Consider the following 8,431-nt stretch of genomic DNA (forward strand, 5'->3'; position numbering starts at 1 on the left):
CATTGGCCTTTGGTATCCCAAAGGAGCTATATTTGAATTAGTTGGCTATTCCGATTCGGATTATGCCGGTTGCAAAGTTGATAGAAAGAGCACATCCGGAGGGTGCCATTTGCTTGGTAGATCACTTGTGTCTTGGTCCTCCAAGAAACAAAATAGTGTGGCATTGTCCACCGCCGAAGCGGAATACTTGCCGCGGGTGCTTGTTGTGCACAAATACTTTACATGAAACAAACTTTGCTAGACTATGGTGTAGTTCTAGATAAAGTACCTCTTTTGTGCGACAATGAAAGTGCGGTAAAACTTACAAATAATCCGGTTCAACACTCTTGCACCAAGCACATAGATATCCGCCATCACTTTCTTAGAGATCATGTTGCTAAAAATGATATATCACTAGAAGGTGTAAGGACCAAGGATCAATTGGCGGATATCTTCACTAAACCGCTAGATGAGGCAACATTTTGTAGATTGCGGAATGAACTCAATGTGCTTGATTTTAGTAACTTCACTAAAAATTGAGCTTGTGTTGTCCCTTGCATTGCATTGTAATTTACAACATGTTTAATGTTTTGTAATGCATATATGGATTGTCTAACATGGTTAAGATAACCGCCAAAAAGCGTGTGAAGAAGCTTAACCTTGGATCAAACTTGACAAGCAACTAGATTTACTTACAAGTATTGCATTGCATATGCATGGATGATATTTTGTCGTTTGTCTTCAAATTGCTCTCTTATTGCCTATTTTCTTAAAAATAATTATAGCCTAAGGCAAAATATTTTGAAAAACTTGAGGGTTTGAGAGAGGTCACTCATATCAGTCCCAATTGGTGTTTATTTGGATCTAATTCGAGTTGGGACTTGATTGGGAACAGGCAGCACGAAGGACTTTGAAGATTTGCTGAAGAAAGAGTGACCGGATGCTGCACCGGACTCTGGAGTCCAGCGTCCGATCAGTTCATAGGAGGTGAACTTGCTGCGAAGGAGTGATCGGACTCTGGCTTTTAGCGTCCGGTCAGAAGGCTTTCAACGTCCGGTCGTGTGGAAGAAGACGAAGGCTGTATTGACCAAACTCTGGCTGCGTCCGGTCGGTGTCCACTAGACACGTTCGGTCGCGATTCTAGAGGAATTGGACCTCTCTGGAATCGACCGGATGTTGGGTGGCAGCGTCCGGTCGCTGCCACCAGAGCGTTTGGTCAATAGGTTGTGTGCGGTTTCAGGACTTTTCTCCGTTTCCTTTTTCATCCCGTGGGGGACCCCTTTATAACACGAGCCGCCATACTCTTTTCCCCACATCTGCGCCGCCGCATCATCCTATTCCGCCTCCACGCTGCCGAGCACATCCACTGCCCTAACCGTCGCCGAGATCCACTACAGCGTCCATGCCCCACGCCCAGCACTGGTAAGGCCATGCCCTAGCACTCACATTGCTTTGCCCATGACCTAGATCGGTTTCAAAGCATGGACTTCAATTGCATCCAGGGCTGTCGATTCACTGCTCACCGCGAACCCTAACCCTGCCTCGCGATTCGGTGGTTCCCCGCGCATCATTCCTCTTCTCGCCGTTTCGTCGATTCGTCAGGTAGCACGCCTCCATTTCAATCTCATACCTAAATTGCTTGCTTCCTAGGGTTTCATATATATTTGATATATTGTATTTATTTGTATATCCTATCTATTCCATCATGCAGTGAGCCAGTTCCATTGAGGTGTCAGTGGCAGTTGTTAGTTAACTCGGGGCCAAGCTCATGAGTACGGAATGAGGCCAAGCCTTGAAAGTGACAGTTGATCTTTGTCAGGGGCAGTTGATTCTTCTTTGATCCATCAGATGGCTCATAGAAAGAATGTCAGAGGTGGTCCCGGTGATGAGGATCCGAGGCCCCCGCCTCACTAGCCTGTAGATCCGAAAGGCAAGGCGACAAAGAAGTTGGCAGTAAGGAAGCGCAAGTATCCAGATGTAGATACAGCGAGAGCCACCGCAGTTGCTGAGGCCATAGAGCGTGCCGAGAGAGGAGGCGCTCGTAGTGGAGTCCGGATTACTGATCAACTTTCACCAGAGGCGAGGGCTTCACTTGAGCGAGTTGAGCGCCTTTATGGTGGTCCAGCTGGGACCCTCATGATTGGAGGACGGTGTGTTGCCATTGATGAGGTTCAGCCTCAGGGGGAGCCACAGCAGTAGCCTCAGCTAGCACAGCAGACTCAGGAGGCTCAGCCAGCATAGCAGACTCAGGAGCCACAGCCAGCCCAGCAGTCTTAGGAGGGTGAGCAGGCCGAGGAGACAGAGCCGGCACCACAACCACAGTTATGCCGCTCTGGTCGTACCCGTGTGCCAGTCACACCGAGGGCAGACACTTAGAGGAGGGGTTCTCGTCCATCGCCTCGACCACAGGGTCCGCCTCTAGTGACCCATCTTGACCTAAGGGCCGCCACAGCCAAGCAAGTGCAGCAGCTAAGGTTCGTGGACTTTGAGGTGTGGTTTCCACCCAGGAGGGATGAGAGAGCATCAGAGGGATTCTATACACTCTTGTAGGAGGATTTCTATAATGCCTATCTCAATAGTGGAGCAGTTTTTAGATCACAGAGGGTGTGCAACATAGAGTCTATAGTAGCAGCAGCGGGAGAGAAGATTCGCCCTTATCTATCCTATTTGCTAGGGCTGGTAGATCTGATCGGACGGATAGGCTCCATGAGGTGTGCTATGGATAGACCGCACCCCCAGATGCCCTCATGGTGGTATGGTACCTCCTACGGACTTGGTTCATCACTATTTCATAGAGCCCTTTGGCGAGGGGTCAAGAAGGAACCCTAGTGATCTCACTCCCACTGGTCAAGTGATTGAGGCTATCATGAGGAGGACTTTACTTCCGAGGATGGGATACAGAGAGGGATTGACTCAGATACAGCTATGGCTTCTCAACTCTCTGATGCAGCAGATAGTTTTTTATATTTGGGATCTTCTTCTGTCAGAGATGGAGGACACGATAGCTGAGGGCTTTAGAGGTCACATGTAGCTACCCTATGCTCACTAGGTCACATTCCTTATCCACAGAGCAGTTACAGTTAGGTCGCCTGAGATGATTGCTGAGTACAGTGGTGCCACTACAGAGTTTCCTGCTTATAACCTAACTTAGATGATTCGCCATAGTACACCATAGGCACCTAGCCAGCCGAGCCATCATCTAGAGGTGCTAGAGTCTGTAGCCCAGCAAGATGATATTATCAGGGGTATTGCAGCTACAGAGGAGGAGGAGCTTGCTCAGCAGGAGGGGGTGGTCACGAGCGAGCCTAGTGATAGTTCTGATGATGACTACTAGCCCGTTCCTCAGATGCCTCCATGAGACATGATGGTGAGGCCGATAGCTCTAGTTCAACGCCACCTGCCCTGCAGACAGATCTCGCTCTTCTAGCTATACTTGAGCAGATGAGGCAGGATCAGGCACGACAGGCTCAGGAGATAGCTGCTACATTTGCTCAGTTCTAGACTTGGCTGGACGAGTTCCAGCGACAGCAGCTAGTTATTCAGCAGTAGACACAGGCTCTACAGTAGCAGCAGTAGGCTATGCATCAACAACAGATTCTCATGTAGCAGCAGCTTCTCGGATTCATGCAGCATGTAGTGACAGTGATTGGGGCCCCACCGCCACAGGCTTCGCCCCAGCTTGGTCAGCCTGCCACCACTTCGATGACTCCAGCATTACAGCCCAGTGGGCTTTAGAGTCAGGGACAGCCACCAGCATAGTATGCTTCACTGATAGAGCAGGTGTCCTAGTGGTTCACTTCGCTAGTGGTAGCCCTATAGTTCACACCACTTCAGATGGGCTTCACACCGACACAGACATCGTCGCTGCTAGTGCCAAACACTTCAGTTTCTAGGAGTCTTGGAGCCTCCTTCAGTGAGTTGACATGGCAGCCCACTCCTCCATACCTGCATGTTCCAGGTCCTTCTATAGCTGCACCTATCACAGCGACTACAGAGACGCTCTCCTCCTCAGTGGCATAATCAGAGCCGGCTGCCTCAGTTATACCAGCCTAGCCTACAGCAGCACTAGTTCCTGATCTGACCCAGACTGCTTCAGCCTCACTACCAACTACAGAGGGTCAGATAGCTCAGAGCTCAGGATCAGACGATGATGGCACCCAGTTCCACCTCGCTCCTCGAACCTCAGCGCCCGGCTCGTCCGCTGCAGCCCTGCCGGCCGACCCTTAGGTTTTGGTGTTTGATGCCAAAGGGGGAGAGGGTTCGAGTATGTTAGGCTTAGGGGGAGCTACATATCTAGGGGGAGCTCAGTTATTATATTAGCTTATCTATTACATTTGGAGTTTTTATATGTGAGATACACTATTATGCATTTGTGTGTGTGATACATTATGCATTCATGTTTACTACTATATTTATGTGATAGTGATATCTATGTGATCGTGATATATGACATGTGTGCTCTCTACTTTGAATTCTTTATATGTCATATCACTTGTGCTTTGCTCATTTGCCTTTGCTTCCGCATTTTACTCCGATGCAAATGAGCTTCATTACTTGTACTCATGCTTATTTCATATCTTTTGAGTACATCATGTTGGCTTGGGTCATATAAGCTTGCCTAACACCTTTGTTCTTATTGCCAAAAGCTTATATGAACCAAGCATGTTAAAAAACTCATCTCTTTCACATACTCGAGGTAGTATTATCATCAATCACCAAAAAGGGGGAGATTGAAAGCATCTAGGCCCCTAGTTGGGTTTCAGTGATTAACGACAATACGTGATTACTGTGACTAATGTGTGTTTTGCAGAAACAATTAAGTTAGGTCACGGTAATGGAGATCGATTGGGCAATAAAGGTTGTCATGCCCCTACGATGGAAATCATTTCAGTTTTCAAAGGGTGGACGACAAGGTTAAGGATGGACTAGTTCTAAGTGTCGATTGGAGTTGGAGAGACACTTAGAGTAGTTTAGGACTTTGTTTTTCCTTTGGCTGTACTATTAAGGGGGGTATGAACGGGTAGCTTGACCTAGGTGAGTCTAGTGAGTTAGGTGTGGTGCACACTTATTAAAACTAGCACTAGGTAGGTCCACAACAGCCCTTTGATCCAATGGAGCAAACTTCATTCACATATGATCGAGAGTTGGAAGTGAATGGAGGGTCAAATACTGACCGGACGCTGGCTCAGGGTCCGGTCAGTTCATTTGACCAAGGTGAAAGCGTCTGGAAATGACCGAACGCTGCGAGGTCAAGTCACCGGACGCTGAGGGCCAGCGTCCAGTCGACTCTAGTAAGGTCCCAGAGAGGGAGAATCCTGATCGGACGCTGATCAAGTTCCGGCTACTGACCGGACGCTGCTCAGCAAGTGATCGGACTCTGGGGTTCCAGCATCCGGTCGACATCAGTAAGGTTCCAGTGAGGGGAAAATGTGACCGGACACATCCGATCAGTGCTGACCAGATGCTGGCCAGCGTCCGGTCAACACTTAACCACTGGAGTTCAGGGTTACTGACCGGTGCGTCCGGTCAACATGACCGGAGCGTCCGGTCACCCCGCAGAGGCACATAATGGTTTGTTTTTCAGCCGGTGTTATAAATACAACCTCTACTCATGTGTGGGGCACTTTTGCTCATTCCAACAGCTGAGAAACACCTTAGAGAGTGCCAAGAAGAGCAAGGTTCTAGTGAGGTGATTGAGATTTGAGAATCCCAAAAAGAGCCCTCATTAGTGAAGATCAAGAGTAGCAAAGTGTGCATCCACCTTCTCATTAGGCTTGTCGTGGTCAAGTGAGAGTTCGTGCTTGTTTCTCTTGGTGATCGCCATCACCTAGACGGCTTGGTGGTGATTGGGAGTTTGGTGATCACCCGACAGAGCTTGTGGGTGACCCAATTCAAGTTGTGAGCGGTTGTGGGTGATTTACCGCGACGGAGTGTCGAAGAATCAACCCATAGAGAGCACTTGATCCTTGTGTGGATCAAGGGGGAGCTACACCCTTGCACGGGTGCTCCAATGAGGACTAGTGGGGAGTGACGACTCTCTGATACCTCGGTGAAACATCACCGCGTTCCTCCTTCTCTATTTACTTTGAGCATTTACTTTGAGTAATTCAATTCTTATCTTTACATTAATAGAATTGCCATGATAGAGTAGGATTGGAACTTAGGTTGTAAGTCTTTTATGCGGTAGAACAATTAGAAACACTTTCTAGGCACAAGGGGTTAATTGGGCTAACCATAGGATTTAATTATTGCTAAGAAATTTAGAATTAGCCCAATTCACCCTCCACCCTCTTGGGCATCTTGATCCTTTCAGACGGTTCTACCACAAAGATATTGGGGCCTGAGATTTCTAGACCTAGAACACTTCGCAAGGGTTTTAAGGTTGCAATGGTTGTGGTTTAAATGGAAGCATACGGATGAGGTGTGATATTTGATATATCATGCGATAATTCTTCAATGCATCTACAACAGTCACAGTCGGGAATGGGAAAACCACATTTTTAAGAGGTAAATGCATCATAGGCCCTTGAACTTGTCTTGGGTGCCACTTAGGTCTACAAACTCTCAAATCATACTTCTGGCACCCTAATATTGTTTAAGTATGCCACTTAGGTCCATAACTCATCGGAACAACGTTTTGACCGATGTGGCATGGATAGCGTGGCGCTGACTGTGTCCAAGCACACATGAGTCGCGCGTGAGCCTGGTTTGGGGCGTGCAAATAAGTAGAGAGGCCACCCAGTTCTTTTCATATCCTCTTCCTAGTACTACAACCGGAATAGGGTGGCCCGCTCTGTCTCCCCTTCTCGCCGCCAAATGGGCCCGCCCTGTTGGACCCGTCTCCCACCTCCGGTCTCCGCCCGCCATGGCCAGGCAGTCGTGCGACCGAGCCCCATGTGTAGACCGAGCCGCAAGGACCCCCGTCGCGCCTTGCTGAGTCCCCCCGCTTCACCCTCGCCAAGCTGCAGCCGCTCCCTTTCCCTGCTCTCCCACGCGCCGAGTCAAGGCCGCCATTGTCGGCATGTGGCCAAGCTCGTGACCTGATCTCTCCGCTCCCTCCTCTACTTAACTCAGTGGACTAGAGGCCTTACACGCTCACTCCGCATCCACCTGGCCCGCTCTAACTCTCTCTCGCCCTGTAGCACCACCAGTGCCGCTGCCGCCGCCATTGACGAGCACACCTTCGAGCCGTACGCCGTCTTTGAAGCCGCCGTGTGCCGGGTGGTGCGGATCATCATGCACGATGAGGACGCCACCGACTCGTCTTCCAGGGAGGACGAGGAGGAAGAAGAGGCGGGAGAGGCACATCCGGGCTCGGCGGAGGCAGTGAGCGTGAAGCGCAGCCACGTGCTGCTCTAGTCTGCCGGGTGTGGCAGCGTGGAGGAGGAGGACGATGAGGACAGAGAGGGGGAGGGCGCGAGGTTCACGGGCGTGCGGCGGCGCCCGTGGGGCCGGCGGGCTGCCGCGTCTGGCTCGGCACCTTCGACACCGCTGAGGAGGCCGCCGTGGCGTACGTCACCGCGCGCCTCCACATCCGTGGAGGGCCCAAGGCGTCCTCCTCCAGCAACCTGCTCCCGTCCGGGGGTGCTCACGGCGGCTCGCTCCCTCCGCCCGCCGCCGCTGCCGCGCACCGCCCGGCCCTGCCGCCCCGTCCCCCGCCGCCACCACCGCAGCGGGAGAAGCAGCTGCCGGCACCAGCGAAGCCACCACCGCAGCGGGCAAAGCAGCAGCAGCCGCCACCTCTGCTTCCGCCGAAGAAGCAGCTGCAGTACCCGCCACCGCCTCTGCTGCTCCCGCAGAAGAAGCAGCTGTACCCGCCACCGCTTCGCCCCCTCCCGCCGAAGAAGTAGCAGCATCACCACCACCACCCGCCCCCGCCTCTGCCGATGCTTCCGCCGAAGAAGCGGCTGGCGCCCCCCGCCTCTGCTGCCGGGAAGCAAGAGGAAGTGCATGGCCTCCTCCTCCCGTGATTTTACCGAGACGAATCATGGCCTGTAGGCCCTTCTCTGTGTTCGCTGGCAAGGTTTCGCCTCCGGCAATGGCCGCCGCCGTACCGGCACCCTGTTCCGACCAGTTGAAAACCAGGCTCACGCGCGGCTCACGTGCGCCAGTGCCACGCTGTCCACGCCACGTCGGCCAAAACGTTGTTCCGATGAGTTATGGACCTAAGTGGCATACTTAAACAAAATTAGGGTGCCAGAAGTATAATTTGAGAGTTCGTGGACCTAAGTGGCACCCCAAGACAAGTTCAAAGGCCTACTATGCATTTACCTCTTTTTTTAAAATCACGTTGGATCAACAACGCCCCAACTTTATACACCAAAGCCATTCAAAAGAATACTATAGTGGATAAAAGCACTTACACACAACAAATGGGTCGACCGTATTACACCTATTCACACCCAGCCGAAATAATAGAATTTGCTAACCTGTGGGAGGCAATACAAGAAAT

General features: G+C 51.1%; 1 pseudogene; it reads left to right on the forward strand.

Moving 5' to 3' along the window:
- The first annotated feature begins 6,844 nt into the window (after positions 1 to 6,844).
- LOC136466110 (ethylene-responsive transcription factor CRF4-like) lies at positions 6,845 to 7,977 on the forward strand (annotated as a pseudogene).
- Positions 7,978 to 8,431: the final 454 nt, after the last annotated feature.

Source organism: Miscanthus floridulus, chromosome 7, assembly GCF_019320115.1.
Source record: "Miscanthus floridulus cultivar M001 chromosome 7, ASM1932011v1, whole genome shotgun sequence".
Taxonomy (NCBI): Eukaryota; Viridiplantae; Streptophyta; class Magnoliopsida; order Poales; family Poaceae; genus Miscanthus; species Miscanthus floridulus.